Raw genomic sequence first — 15137 nt, forward strand, 5'->3', positions numbered from 1 at the left:
GAGATTGTTGTTAGCGTCCCATTAACACTGAGGCTAGAGATACCCTTAGGGTTGACATTACTATTAGCATTACTTTGATGGTGCCCTATCTGGGTCATTTCCAGGGGATGTCTGGAGTAAGGCACAGTGTCAGGAGAAAAAGAACGGACTCTGTTACTTTATAAATATGATAATAGAGAGAGTTCATTGGAAAAAATACAACTCTTAAATAATACAAAGCATGCTTCTGATTGGATGCAGGCATCATCTGGGCTCTGATTAATATTACTCTTAAGGTAAAGATTATTGTTACCATAATGATTTTTTTTTTTGGATTATGATCAGGGTTAAGGTTCCTTTTGCTACAAACTTCTAGCATCATTTTTGTTGTTACATTTGGAGTTAGAGACGATTTTAGAATCAGGGTAAGGGTTAGGATTAGAGTTACATTGCGGGTTAATGCTGTTATCTTTACAGCTCCTGTGAGGGTTGGGGTCTGGGTCAGGTGTTTAAAAATGAAATGAAAAAAGAATAAAAAAAATATATTGAAAGCTTCAGATTTCCTTAATCTTTGTGGAAATCATATAATGTGCAACTCAGACCTACCTCTTCGTGCAGTGACTGCCTGTAAATTTGCTAGAGCCTAATATAATATGGCCTTGTGCTTTCCGCTAACTCACCTTCATTTCATTTTCATTACATTTGCTTGGTAGTCAGATTTTGGTGTGTGGATATTTTAAAACAATCTAACTGACATTAGCAAAAAATTAAAAATAAAATTAAAAAAAATGCACAACAGCATCGCATTAATTTTTATAGATAAGATAAAGAAGAGCAGTTTTCCTTTGTTTTCTGTGCCTCTTTACTTTCTTACCCTCTCCCCTTGTGTGAGAAACTCTCAAAGTCAAAGATTTCTAGTTAGGCAAAGATGGCAGCGATAGCAGCAGTGCTTATTCATTATTGCAATACTGCGCGCACATCCCCTGTTGGCAAGAGAGAAACTGCACACCAGTCAGTGAAATCAATTCTGTTCTATGCCCTAAACCCAATGCAGGTGATGCTCTCATGGCTCTCATTGGTTGAGCATCACAGGCTCACAGACTCCTCAAGACTGTTGCTAGGATTCATTTCCATATAAGGTCAATTACCAACCTCTTGTTTTTAGGTCTGCTGTGTACTTTTCTGTGGAGAGAGAAGGGCAATGTTTCCAAAAGTCAGTACATTCATTCTGTCCTGTGCTGGGCTCTACCCACCCTGTGTATTTATCTTGTGCTTGTCTCAATTCTCCCCATGTCAGAACGCCCCCAGTCTGAACTTAACTCTGTTCAGCAACTTTCTTGGTGGAAAAACTACTTATACAGCTGTTTTACAAGAGGGTTATACATTCAGTTAGGGCCTACACTATGTACTGAAAATACTGGAAACTTCCACTGCAAGAACACAATCTACCTCTCCCATCTGTGCAGACTTGCAGACCCAGAGCACGCCAGGTTATTTCTGCTTTCATAGCATTTGCATGCTGTAGGGTGAGCAAAAGGTTCTGCAGCTTGATTCTTCTGCAAGAGCTGCCTACCGGCAAATGGTTGCAGGGATGGAGGATGTGACAGAAAGCATTTGTCTCCACAAGAGCATAGTTACATTCAGTGCAGAGAGTGTGAGAGTCAGGTTGGTGTGGAAAAGCACTGACACGCTGGGGATGATGCAGTGCTCACACGTCTAACACTCACAGACATTACTGTCAGAAGGATGGTGCTGTGTTGTGCTTCTACCTTTGGCAGCCCCTGGAGAAATGCTGTGGCACACAGAACACCTTTGTATTGCACTGACTGCTGCCACGCAGCATGGATTTAACACACCAAATCCAGAGGAGCATGACTGCATCTAACTTCCCTGAGAAAAACTACTGTAGCTGAAGAAATGAGGAGGCAGCTGCTCATCTGCAGAACGAGCAGTACTGCCAGACATTGGGCCAGGTGAGCACCTCCTGCTGCAGCGTGATGATGACGGGGCTGGAGATGATCTGCAAAGCCAGCTTAAAAGTGGGAGACGTGAGTCAACATGGCAGGAGGACAGAGGTGTTAGGGAGCAGCCAAGGCATCAAAGAGTATCAGAAGGCTTAGAAAGGTATCACAAAGCAACAGCCAGGAAGACTGGGATTATCATGAGCAGCAACCTGGATGCTAGAGAGTATTTGCTCCCATACAAAATGGTAGAGATCTTGCTGCAGACATCCCAAAGCCAGGCAAAATGGGAACCCAGAGCTCTGCCTGCACGAACCCCACAGCCAGAGTGTTGCAAGCTGAGCTGCCTTGCTGTTTGTTGCATTCATCCCAATCCCTGTGAATGAAGACTCAGAATGCAGTCAAGGCGATGATTGAGCATGAGAGTGACTTTATTCAATAAAAGACAGGAGGGCTTGAGAGGTCAAGGGTGAAGATGGGACTCCTCTTGTCAAGATGAGAGTGGCTCAGAGCTGGTGCTGCTGCCTGGTGCCTGGGACTTGCAGCCTGACTCTAAGTCCCCATCTAAGATGCTCAGCTTCACCTCACTGATGCTGACCTGCTCCTGCATGGTGGTGCTGCTGCTGGGGCACTCGGGCTGTGCTTGGGATGGGCAGCACTGCAAAGGCGCTGGGTCACAATCCAGGCAGGTGACTGCTGTGTCTGGCAGGCTCAGGTCAGCATCTTCAGCAGAGCCAGGAGATATGAGAGCATGAACGTGGATGAGCCCCTTGTGTCCATCACTGTTACCATGTGGAAGGCTGTCATCCGAATTGCAGCGATTCATGCTTAATAAGAACTCTCCATTGATAGAAACACACTGCACATCACTACTTGGTTTGGATCTTTGGGGTTGACAAGGGCTCGAATCACCTAGGAAGGCATAGAAACACAAGGGTTAGTGTCAAACGTTTGCAAGTTGAATCATGAAAGAGGTTGTTGATATTTGGTAATAGAGTGGCGGCAGGAAGAAGCAAATAGGCTTCAAGCAACAGAGCCACTGTCTTGAAAGTGATCCTCATGCAGGTCCAACTCATGTGTTGTTTCACTGTAATCCGCTTCTTTGGGTCTATCTAGTGGGCAGCAGCACTCGAGCTGTTACTGATATCACTGAAAAGAACTGGAGACAATTGTTCTATTCCTAAGAGCTTCAAGGTGCCTAGAAGCACAAATAGAAACCAGCAGTATTTCATCACTTCACCAAAAGGAAGGTCAAACACCTGAGCTGTGAAGAGCAGTTACAGAACCTATGCATAAGATCACACCAGACATACTTTGTTCTAACAACAGTTATGGCACATAGTCCATTTCCTTCAATATTCCCAAAATGAAATGATGTGGAGCATTACAGGGAAAGAAACACTGCACACAGACACTATGACCCTGATTATACTCAAGCAGCAGACTTAAAACAAGTCAGAGTTTTAGATTCCAGGATATTTCAGGACCTATCATGTGTGAAATTCAGTTACACAACAGTGCCTAGGTGCCTGCGTTTCAAGCAACTTTCAGATCACAGCCATGTAAAATAAAAACAAATTCAGTGCAGAAATAGCAATCCTGTACCTTAATACTCATGAGATTATCCATTTTTTACTGCATTCTGACTAAGTTCTAAAACTTGCACATCCCAGTTCACTTCAACAAGTTCCACCAATTCAAGCAACGCAGTTCTGAGATCCTGTGTATGTTATGCAGATAGAATTGAACAGTGCAGAAATAATCTCTGACAGCTTTAAGAGCTCTGTTCTGCTTACAAACTCTCAGTCCAAAATTATTCTCAGTTTTAAGGAAATGAACACCTGAAGCAGTTGGATCATCTGCCATTTGCCGCATTCTGCTTCTTGGCATCATGATTAGCACAAAGGGTTTTCTGCTGTCCTGTAGAGATGGACGAAGTCCTGCTTACAAATGGACCAAGTTCCAGTGTACAGCAGAGTTTGTACCAGACTAACAAGCCACGTCATTCAATTCATTTGCTCAGGTTGTTATGCACTCCGAAAGGAAACAGAACTAACTGTTGAATTCTGAAGGTAATCTGTGGGGTCCTGTAGAGAGTGTTTTTTACAGCTAGTTAGCTGAGAAGGGTCGTAAACACGGTGCGGTTAATCAAGCAGCCATAACACCTGCAAGGATAGTGAGAACATCAGGATGCCCTGTGATGGTTAGAAACTAGCCATGGTTCTGGGAACTCAGCAAGGGAGTATCTTTCAGGATGATAACAACAAGCTGTTAAGATACTCGGGGATGGTATGTAATTGGGAACCAATGATGAGCTCCACTTTTGCAATATGTATGAGCTAATTATCCATATTATAAAGGTACAAGCAGCCAAGGAATAAACAAGATTCGCTGATCATGTCAATGACAGGTGTGGTCGTCTGCTTTTCTCCCGCCGTTCTGCAACATCGTTGTTGTTTAGTGTCACTGCGTTCATTAAACTGCTGTTCATTATAAGATCGTTGGTTTTTTTTCATTTTTTCCCTCCTAGACCCACTCGCAATCTTACTTCCCTTCCGCTCTTGGCTGCGCCACACCGCGCTGTTAGAGAGGGGAGGTTCCTTGCTCCTTCTCTCCCTGGGTTTGTTCCCACTGTCACCGAGTGAGCTCTAGAGAGAACTCCGTGACACAAACTCATTGCAAAGTCTAAGCTAGAAGAAGCGTCACCTCAGTGTATCCCAGAAAAAGAACAGCGTTGAGATTTTAATTGGTTTTGGTTTTTTGTTTTATTGAGGGTGGGTTGTTTTTTGTTGGTTTTTTAGGGTTTTTTTTGGGTTTTTTTGTCTTTTTTTTTGGGGGGGGGGGAGGAATTGGGGGGGAGGGGGTAGGAAGGGGTGGAGGGGTGCGAGGGGAAGGGAGAGGGAGGGGACAGTTGTTTGGTTGTTTTTAATATACAATAAAGCTATGCAGTTCTGCTGTCAGTCGCCTCAGAGAGTTCCCGAAGGAGCTCAACCACATTCTGCTCAACATCGAGTTGTTCCATTGAGTGGAGCAATGGTAGTCTTGCAGATGGAGCAGTGCAGGAATTCTGACAGGATCTCCAGGTGTATCCAGTTCATCAACTGAAAGCTCCGCAACCAAATTGGAAGGGACCAGTCCTCTTGTGCCATCTGTCAGCTCTCCCTGAAACCAGCCATTCTCACCCGCATCTCCAAAGACATTACGTTTTGTCTGGCAGTCAGAGGAAGCTCGTTTTCTGGGTCCTCATTAGGACCCTCAACAGGAATGTAGCTGTGTCGAGCTAAGAATCTTCAAACTGCTGGTGATACCTGTCCTGGAGAATGCAGGATGAAGGACAAAAGCTCTGCTCTCACATTCAGGGCCGTCCTCTGACAGAAGGCAGCACTCAGGACTGTTCCCAAGGATCTCTTTCATGGCTTTCAGTTCAAGCTCCAGGTCTTCCAGATGACCTTGAAGACTTCGGGCCTCTTCAATGGCAGAATGGAATGGACTGGAGCTATTACGGAGATTCTTGTTTGACTGGGTCAGAGTCTGTCTCGTTGCCTTCTCCAGCTCCATCTGCTGCTTCTGCTGCCCTCTTTTCCCTCTTGCGTGCTCTGTGAGAATGAGTTTCAGAAAGCACTACTCACTGACAGGAAATAAGGGGAAACTTGAAAGACTTTGCAACCTAAGTCCTGGCAGTGTACTGCCAGTGGCTGATTTGGCCGTCCAGGATCCTGGCACCACAAATGCTTCATTGCCAAATGCAGCAATAAGGTGTTCTGGGGAAAGGACAACTCACAGGTAGTCTTTGAGCACCCATATCACAACACCAACGGCCAGCACCAGCGCAGGCAGCAGCATCGCTGAGACCGTCACCGGAATGCGGCGCTTCCGCACAGATGTGTGAGCAGCAGCCTCTGTGCTTTTGCCTGTGTTCATCCCTGGAAGAAATGAGACAATGTCCCACGTTACCTTCAGCTGCGCTACAGATAATCTCTCAGTGTGCTTCATGGACCCAAGAGGTCATTTTGTCAGTGGGTGCCTCCGTCTCTGGTGCCGAAGCACCGGAGGACAAGAAGGATTGCTTCCACCTCTCGTTGGGTATGGAGAGGCTGCACAGGCACTACCCGTGTCCTCCTCTGGGCCGAGAGCTGGGGCTGTACTCTGGGGTCTGGGCTTGGTCCGTGGAGAGAGCTACAGAGCAGAATCCCTCACACTTTTCCCGGCATGCGTGTCCTGAGCTCTCCTGTGGGACGTCCCCCAGGCTGAAGGTCAGGCTTCAGCCAGCACAGGGCACAGCCAGAGCCAGCCCAGGGGAGAAACACTCCTGCTTCTTTTACATGTGCTCTATGCTCACACGCTCAGGTCTGGCTGCTGACCTGGTGTGCAAGAGCTGGCAGCAAGAGCCTGCAAGAACGCAGTGACTCTGGTTCGTGACACCGTATGATCATGGGACAGAAATTACCTGGCATGCCAGTTGGTGCTGCCTGTATTCCTCTGTCCGGGACGGGCAGTGTGGGATATCCGCCTTCCTGCAGTGCATCCGGGACCGGCAGTGTGGGATATCCACCTTCCTGGAGTGCATCCCGCTCACTTTGTTGGTCCGTTCCTTTAGAAAGAAAGCAGGGTAGTACGTGCCCTCATCAAAAACTGAGCTTCTCCAATCCCGAGCTCAGGTAAAGTCCAGGCCCCCCCCCAAGTACACTGTGAGCCCCTCTGTTACCCAAGGGCATTTGGGCCCTCCCAGCTATTGGACAATGCTGACTCCCTCACACCTCTTGAGAAATCAGCTCCTGTGCAAGGCCCTCACATTCTGTGCTGTCACCAGCCCGTCACAGCCAGGTAGCTGCAGGCTGAAATCCAAGCTCTAACACACAGTCTAAGCCCTCAGAATTAGCATCTCCACCTCATTTCCAGCATTAGCAAAGGCAGCCAACCCTGCTCGGGATGCTCCTCCTGCCTTGAACTTGCTCAGCTGCACGGAGGGCTTTGGATGAACAGAAGCACAGCGCTTGCCACTTTGCCACTTGCTGCCATCTGGGTGCCAATGACTGCACAAAGCAGCTCTGACAAGTAATGGTTGTGCTGGGGGAGCAGCTGCCTCTGGGTCTTGGCTGGATGCAGACCATCTGGCAGCAGACCAGCTCTGGTGCTTGACAGCACCTGCAAGGTGATACATGGAACACGGCTGCAGCACGGCTCTGACCCATCCCTTCCTGCTGTGCAGGCTACAGCCTGCCCACACCTGTATATCACACCTCAGCTTCCCAGGTCCCACAGTGAACAGACTGAAGTATACCCACCACGCTCTGCCTTCTCCATTTCCTTCAGCAGTCGCTTCAGGAGACGGGATGAGCCCTGAGAGTATTTTCCTCGTTTGGATTCATCCTCTTCTCTTTCCGGACCTTAACAGAACGTATGAAGTTAAATATCATGTGCATGAAGATCTGAAGATCAGCGGCGAGTCAGCCAAGTCAGTGAAGACAGAGTACTCACTGCTGGGATTCCAGCTAGGCTCCAGCACAGGAGGAAACCGATGACCGGGCAAGGCCCACACTGGGGGCACTTCTGCAACCAAAGACCCATGAAAAGTTTTAGTCACACACTACAGCATCAACTGAGTAGCAGAGCATACAGGGGAGGGCCTGCAGACACAAGTGTGATCAGACACAGGTGAGGAGAGCTTCCGGCACATGTGGGGGCCTCCTTTTCCCTGAGTGACCTGTAGGGTCTGGCGGTGGTTGGGGAATGCCACAGCCCAAATACAAAGGTCTGGGCTCCCTCAGCTGCAGAGGGGCAGCGGTAACCTTCCCACTGAAACGTGGCAGCTCTCCGAGAGAAAAAACACTCATGGGCTCATCTGTGCAAACCCTTCCGAGCACAAACAGGCTTGGAAGACCTGGAGAGGATCTCCAGTAAAAGTGCACCCAGGTAAACCATGAGAGCATGAACGTTTCAGCCTCCAAGGAAACAGACACTCACAACTTACCCCTGGGTTGTCCCCCAGGCACAGGCATGAAGTCCGGATCCAAAGGAGCATCCGGAAAGGGAGCACGAAGCTCATCATCTAGAATCAAGAACAGATGAGATAAGTTCCCACTATATGCACTATATGGTGTGATCTCCTTCTCCCTCAGTAACTGGATGTGGAGAATAACTCAGGTCATGATTTCCAAAGTTGCAGGGTGGACGGGATGACCCGTAGGCTGGCACCTGGCAGCGTATGCAGTGCTCTCTCCGGGCCACGTGCCACATCTCTCACAGATTACGCGGAAGAAGATGCAGCCCCCCAGGGCTTTCTTACTGGGAGGCCTCTGATGGACAGCAAGGTCACACTGAGGCACTGGAGGAAAGCACACCTGTCTCTTCCCCTGGGCTGTGGACAGGGGCTCTGGCTTGGAAACTGGGGAGTGCCATGAGCCTGAAGCAGAAATGCTCATGCACGCCCAGCAAGCCTCTTCTGAACTCTCCCCGGGCATCTCCCAGGACGAAGGCTGTGCTGCAGCCAGCAATTAGCAGAGCTACAGCCTGGCATGGCTGGAGCCAGCCCTGGGGAGCAGCGCAGCCACGGGCTCTTGCCCGGCTCCTGCAGTGCTGCCCATCACCCCCTACCCAGCAACACCCCCATGGAAGGCAGGCCCCAGGCAAGTGTACTACAGGGCCGTGGGGACACAGCCTGACTTCTTGCTCCCAGCGCTGCTCAGTTTGGGTCCCATCTCTACTCACTCACCTGCTCCCCGTGCTCGCCACGGAGCAGCACAGCTCTCCTGGAAACTCATGGCCACCAATAGGAGGAAGAGGACAAGGCGGGCAGGGTCCATGGCCACCCCCACACTTGCACCACGCTTCCAACACCACTGCTGCAGCCACAGTGAGTGTCGCACTGAGCCAAGCCTGCGGCCAGGCCTCGTGAGCTCATGACACAGCTCAGCACAGTCATAGGATGGGGCATTGTGACCTCACATCTCTGTGATTCCGGGTGGTGGCTCCCCGCAGGCTGCTGCTCTTGTGATGCACTGCACCAGGGCTGTGTGGGGCTGGTGCTTACATCATAGAAATGCAGAATCATAGAATGGCTTGGCTTGCAAGGGACAGTGAAGAACTCAGAACCCCAGCCCCACTGCCTCGGGCAGAGATGCCACCCACAGAGTCTTGCTGCCCAGAGCTCCATCCAGCCTGGCCTTGAACACCTCCAGGGATGGAGCATCCACAACTTTGCTTGGCAAACTTTTGCAGAGCTTCAACAACCCCAAGAAGGCATTATTTCCAGCCTGGTGCAACACCTCAGGCCACAGGGGTAGTGACGCAATATGCACAGGTTATCCACGCATGTGAAATGTGCTGTAATTAAGCAAGCCAAGCGGATAAATCCTCTCCAGTGTGGAGGATGATGGCTGAAATACAAACACGGAGAAGCTGACCTTCCCACAGACCCGCCAAGTCAAGTGTCACGTGCTTACATTTTTGTTGATAGATCTGCAGTTTCATCTTTTTTTTCATGGCTACGGAAATCCCCTTTCCTGCACCAAGTGTATTTCCCACGTGTAACGTGCTTCCAAGTCTGATTTTAGTAGCAGATATTGAAGGCTTGCTAGTTGGCACCTCCCATCCCCAAAGTCCCAGTAAACTCGCCCACTGCTGGCAACTGGATGCTTGGTGGCGAGAGAACCATCACCTATAGGATCCCACCTGGGTTTCCAGAAACTGTTGCACCTTTGGATACATGGCGATAAATACTGTGTCCATACAACACCCTCATTGAATCAGAGCCTGCCACCTTCCCTACAACCAGGCAAAGGGCGCAAAGGAAGCTGAACTGCTGAACCAGGCACCAATGGGGCTTATGTGTTTGCATCAAAAGACAAAATACCAAGCAGAGAGCATGGTAATCAGATGTTGTTTCTGAAGCAGAATTAAGATTAAAAAAATTGATTTCACAGTCTGACATCAACCCTCCTCCACCCCTCCCATTCCCCCCCCAACGCACCCCTCCCTTCCTTCCCTCTTTGTTTAACATCATATCAATACTACAATTGTTGGCCTGGGATTATTATCACCTCTTTCAGGTTCCTGGACAGGAGAGGTGCACCCCACTGATTTCAGCGGTCCTGCCTGGGTGGTGAGGTGACTTCACAGAATCACAGAATCACAGAATCACAGAATCACAGAATTGTAGGGGTTGGAAGGGACCTCTAGAGATCATCGAGTCCAACCCCCCTGCCAAAGCAGGCTCCCTACACCATGTTGCACAGCTTGGCGTCCAGGCGGGTCTTGAATAGCTCCAGAGAAGGAGACTCCACCACCTCCCTGGGCAGCCTGTTCCAGTGCTCCGTCACCCTCACCGTAAAGAAGTTCTTGCACACATTAATGCGGAACTTCCTATGCTGACGTTTCAGCCCGTTACTCCTAGTCCTGTCCCCACGCACTACTGAAAAGAGACCAGATTCACCACTATGGCTCCCACACTTCAGTTATTTATAAACCTGGATCCAGTCCCCTGTCAGCCTTCTTTTTTCAAGGCTAAACAGACCCAGTTCCCTCAGTCTCTCCTCATAGGGGAGATGCTCCAGGCCCTTCACCATCTTTGTGACCCTCCGCTGGACTCTTTCCAAGAGATCCCTGTCTTTTTTGTACTGGGGAGCCATGAACTGGACACAATATTCCAGATGAGGCCTCACCAGGGCAGAGTAGAGGGGGAGGATCACCTCCTTCGACCTGCTGGACACGCTCTTTTTAATGCACCCCAGGATGCCATTGGCTTTTTTGGCTACAAGGGCACACTGCTGGCTCATGGTCAATCTGTCGTCCACCAGGACGCCCAGGTCCCTCTCAGCAGAGCTCCTCTCCAGCATCTCTTCCCCCAGCCTGCACCGGTGCATGCAATTATTTCTCCCTAGGTGCAAGACTCTACACTTGCTTTTGTTAAACCTCATCCGGTTTCTTACTACCCAGCTCTCCAGCCTGTCCAGGTCTCGCTGAATGGCAGCACAGCCTTCAGGTGTGTCAGCCAATCCTCCCAACTTTGTGTCATCAGCAAACTTGCTGAGGGTGGTCACTATCCCCTCATCAAGGTCATTGATGAAGCCGTTGAACAAGACTGGAGCCAGTACAAACCCCTCGGGGATGCCGCTAGTTACAGGCCTCCAGCCAGACACCCTACCACCAAGGACAACTCTCTGCGCTCTGCCAGTCAGCCCATTCTCGACCCACTTCACTGTTTGCTCATCTATCCCATATTTCCTCAGCTTTGTTATAAGGATGTCATGGGGAACAGTATCAAAAGCCTTACTGAAATCAAGGTAGACTACATCTACTGCTCTCCCCCCGTCTACCCAGCTAGTGACATCTTCATAAAAAGCCACCAGGTTGGTCGAGCACGACCTCCCCTTGGTGAACCCATGCTGGGTACTCCTGATAACCTCCTTATCACCCAGTATTAAACCCAATACTACCCAATAGTAAAGTCTTACAGGAAAGCGAGACCTGCAGCATCAAGAGAACCCAAACTACTCACAGCCTAATCATAAAGAACGTCACTAAGAACGATGATGGAGCAGAAGTGAAATTTGCAGCCATCCCCTGCCATCATGGCAGTGAATCTCAGTTTGGCCCCAGTGCACAACCGTCACTCACAACAACCAAAAATGGCCTTACTGGGAATGGCAACCACTGTCACCAAACCGGACCAATGCATTTCTTTCAGAAATACAAGGTCTGGTATCCTAACAGTTTTATGATCTTGTATCTTTCCCAGTTTTTATTTAAAAAAACAACTAAATAAATTGTATTACTCATATAAACCATATATAATGTTGTATATGATGATTTGTTCCCCCTCTGCCCCATCAACATAAACTACCTGTAACTACCCTTTGCTTTGGTTTCTATGAGGCCCTCTTTCCCTTTCAGTAGCAAAGTGCTCCCTTTACATTTATTATGGGGTCCTTTCGGCTCTTCATTGTGGCCCATGACAATTCATCTTCACACAGTGCAAACCAGATATGCCATAAGGTTGAACAGTTCTGTTGCACTAGAAAGCAAAGCACTGGCTTGCAACCACCATGTTCACCCATCTGCAGGGCTTACACCAAGACACCCATCATCTCTCCTCCCTACTTTGACAACTTGCCACTGCTGTGAGGTACAACGACATTTAATTGCAAATGATAAACAAACATACTGAAAAGATCTCTCATGCTGCTTAGGCTGACCCCTGCTTTGTGATGCAACTCCATCCAGTCAGATCCACCACCGTGACTTTGACGGCTAGGAACAGAACAGCCTAAGACTGTCAAAAAGAAAACGATTCAGACACCCAGGTGCCACAGCTTTTCAGCACTTTACTCCCAGAACACTGAGACTCCAAACCCTCAGATGGATAACACCGAACTGGGTGCCAGCACTCTATGTAAAATGGCCTGCGTGGAGTTAGTTATTCTCAGCACCATCAGACCATCAGACTCAACTCCTCCAATAGGAACCCTTCCCTGGTGCCCATCTCTCCCCTATGCCCAGAGCCCCCATGTTGGGTGCCAGCTCTCCGCCTGCTGTTGCCCTGTTGGGGCTGCTGCTGCAAGCAGAGCAGTGTGGGGCTGCCAGGGAGGTGGACTTGGTACGGACAGAGCAGAGGCTGCCACAGGAGCCTGATAAGACTGAACGTGCACGAGTCTACGGGGCACCACAGACAACAGGCATCCCAGGGTCCCTTCCAACCCAAGTCAGTCGGCAGCTCCCAGCAATTCCAGTGTTTTGTTCAATGCCACATCTCATAAGCCAAAGCGTCAGCAAGGATGGAAGCAGCACGTTTGGTAACGGACATTAAGCTGGATGACAACATGTGACCCCCAGCTACAACACAAATGATCAGATTCGACTTCAAGCACACTTTTTGGTTTCTACAACACTTCCCCTGTGCAACCAAACGAGGCCAGGTGGCCGGAGCTCCCACCAGAGGCAGGCTGCAGTGTGATTGGTTTGCCAGGCCTCAACTTTTCTAATCTGCTGCAGACAGGAATTAAATACAGCTGCTCTTGAATTAAATACACACACTGAAATGGCACAGTGAAGCACCATGCTGAAGACAGAGCGGGTTTGGTGTGCACATGGTTTTGTGCAGCAGCACACGGACAATTCAGTGACAGTAATTCCCACCATCGCTGTAAACAGCTTCCCTTTTGCATTGCAACCCACAGCCACACAGCCCAGCCCATCCTGCAGCCATCCCCTGCCATCATGGCAGTGACTCTGCCCCAACAAGCGGCTCATTACTGCCTGTAAGGCTCACCTGCCCATATGCTTACAAGCAAATCTCACACCTCTTGGTTCTGGATTCTAAATCAACCAGCACTTAAAAGGAGCCTAACAGGAGGGAGAGCAACATTTACCACTGTCAGGACAAGTGGAAAGAGTTTTAAGCAAAACAAGGGACAATCAGGTTCCACACAAAGGGAAATTTCTTTACTCAGAGGGCGGTGAGGCCCTGGCACTGCTGCCCAGAGAAGTGTGGGTGCCCCAACCCCAAAGGCTTCCAAGGCCAAGTTGGATGGAGCTCGTGATGCCTGAGCAGCTGCACGGAAACCCTGGCCATGGCAAAGGGCTGGAAGTGAGTGGGCTTTAAGGTCCTTTCCAACCTAAGCCATGACATGAGCCCAAGAATACAGAGAGATGCAGTTGTGCTTAGAACTGTTACCAGGAAAGTCTGTTGGGATTGGAAATATTAAAGCCTCAAGCTGTTAATACGTAGCAATTCACAAGATCAGGCCATGGGAGTGAAACATGAGTTTGTGACATGAGGCCGGATCCTGACCAAGGGAAACGAAGCTCAGAGACAGGGCTGCAAGCTGAGCGACCACACTCAGATGGCAGTATGGGATGTTTACATGCTAGCAGTGCCATCAGCAAGTGCAGGCGTTAGGGTGACAATTGTAACTGTGCCATGAAACAACTTCACCTGCACCTGGAAAATGACTCAGGGCAACATGCAGACAATGAAAAGCAGAGGCACCTGTTTCTCCTCATAACTCTACACCTCTGCTGCTCTGCCTGAATGTGGGAGAATTGCAGCCACCCTGCAGGATCATTGCAGGGGACAAAAGTGGGTCCAGTCCCATAGAAGAGCCCCAAGGATGCTCTGGGTGATGGAACACAGCGTACCCTCACAGGGCAACGCAGGATCCCAAATTGGGAGCAGCGGCTGATGCAGCAGAAGGCCGTGCAGCCAGAAACAGCTTGAGGGAAATCTCAAGATTGCACCAAGGGAAAGGGCAAAGTTCCTCCCTTGTGGAGGACCTAAATGAGGCACCAGGGAATGTGGGGAGTGACCAGCTGGAAAGCAACCCTGTAGAAAAGCCCCGGGGAAGCAATGTTGGCAAGGGACACGGAGACAAACAGAGGCTACCAAAGTACATTGGCCAGAAAAGGGAGAGGACAGAAAATATTCAACCCACATCCCACCAACAAACAAGACAGGGGGACTGATGGCTAACAAATGACATGCAGGAGGCAGAAGTGTAATATTAAAGAGCAAAGCCCTGAGTAGGATCACACAATCCATAAGAACATGCTATAAACATGAGGCTGATGTTCACAACTCTCCATCCAAGTCATATTAAACATCACCCAAAAAGGGAAGAGAGAAGGCTGGGATGTGAGGGATAGTACAGGAGGGTGCAGAGGAGGGGTGGGATGAGAGATTAAGGAGACGAGAGAAACCAAGAAGCTGGGCTGCGCTTTCCTAACCAAGACAGGGATCCCTTCTTGGTAAGCACTGCCCCTTCACTTCCTGCTGAAAAACACCCAGGATAGCATTTGCTTTGCTAGCACTGCTACCAAATACCAGCACAGTCACAGCCACAGCACTGAGCAACAGCATCCACAAATCTGTTACATTTCTAGCTTCAATAGATCATTTATTCTCACTGTTAGTGAAAATGTCCCAGTTAAAGCCCTAGGGTGGACTCTGGCTGGAAAACGCCACAAATATCAACGCCACAACCACCGGACAGCAAACCTCCACCTATCTGTGCAGTCTGTGATGGCAGCGCAGGGTCACAGTGGCCCCGTGACCTCACAGTGGGCCGGGTGCCTACCCATAGACAGCGGGCCCAGCCCGCATTGAGTCTTGCTGGCGACTCTCGAGGTGTGAACGTCTCCTGTGGGAGCACGAGACACTGAGACCTTGCCAGTGCGAGAGACATCAGAGTCCTGCGAGAGGAC

At 49.5% G+C, this 15137-nt stretch overlaps 1 protein-coding gene and 1 long non-coding RNA gene across 2 annotated transcripts in view; both read right to left on the bottom strand.

The window, feature by feature from the left end:
• LOC146759524 (myosin-binding protein C, fast-type-like) overlaps nt 1–15137 on the bottom strand; it is a 214021-nt gene that overhangs the window by 103725 nt on the left and 95159 nt on the right. The window lies entirely within an intron of this gene.
• LOC146759525 (uncharacterized) lies at nt 6405–7512 on the bottom strand. Its single transcript, XR_014932316.1, has 3 exons — nt 7419–7512; nt 7226–7327; nt 6405–6531 (listed from the first exon to the last, which is right to left on the bottom strand). It is a non-coding gene; the product is annotated as an uncharacterized LOC146759525 (long non-coding RNA).

Source organism: Coturnix japonica, chromosome 10 (assembly GCF_054131305.1).
Source record: "Coturnix japonica strain WE chromosome 10, WE-NBRP24, whole genome shotgun sequence".
Lineage (NCBI taxonomy): Eukaryota > Metazoa > Chordata > Aves > Galliformes > Phasianidae > Coturnix > Coturnix japonica.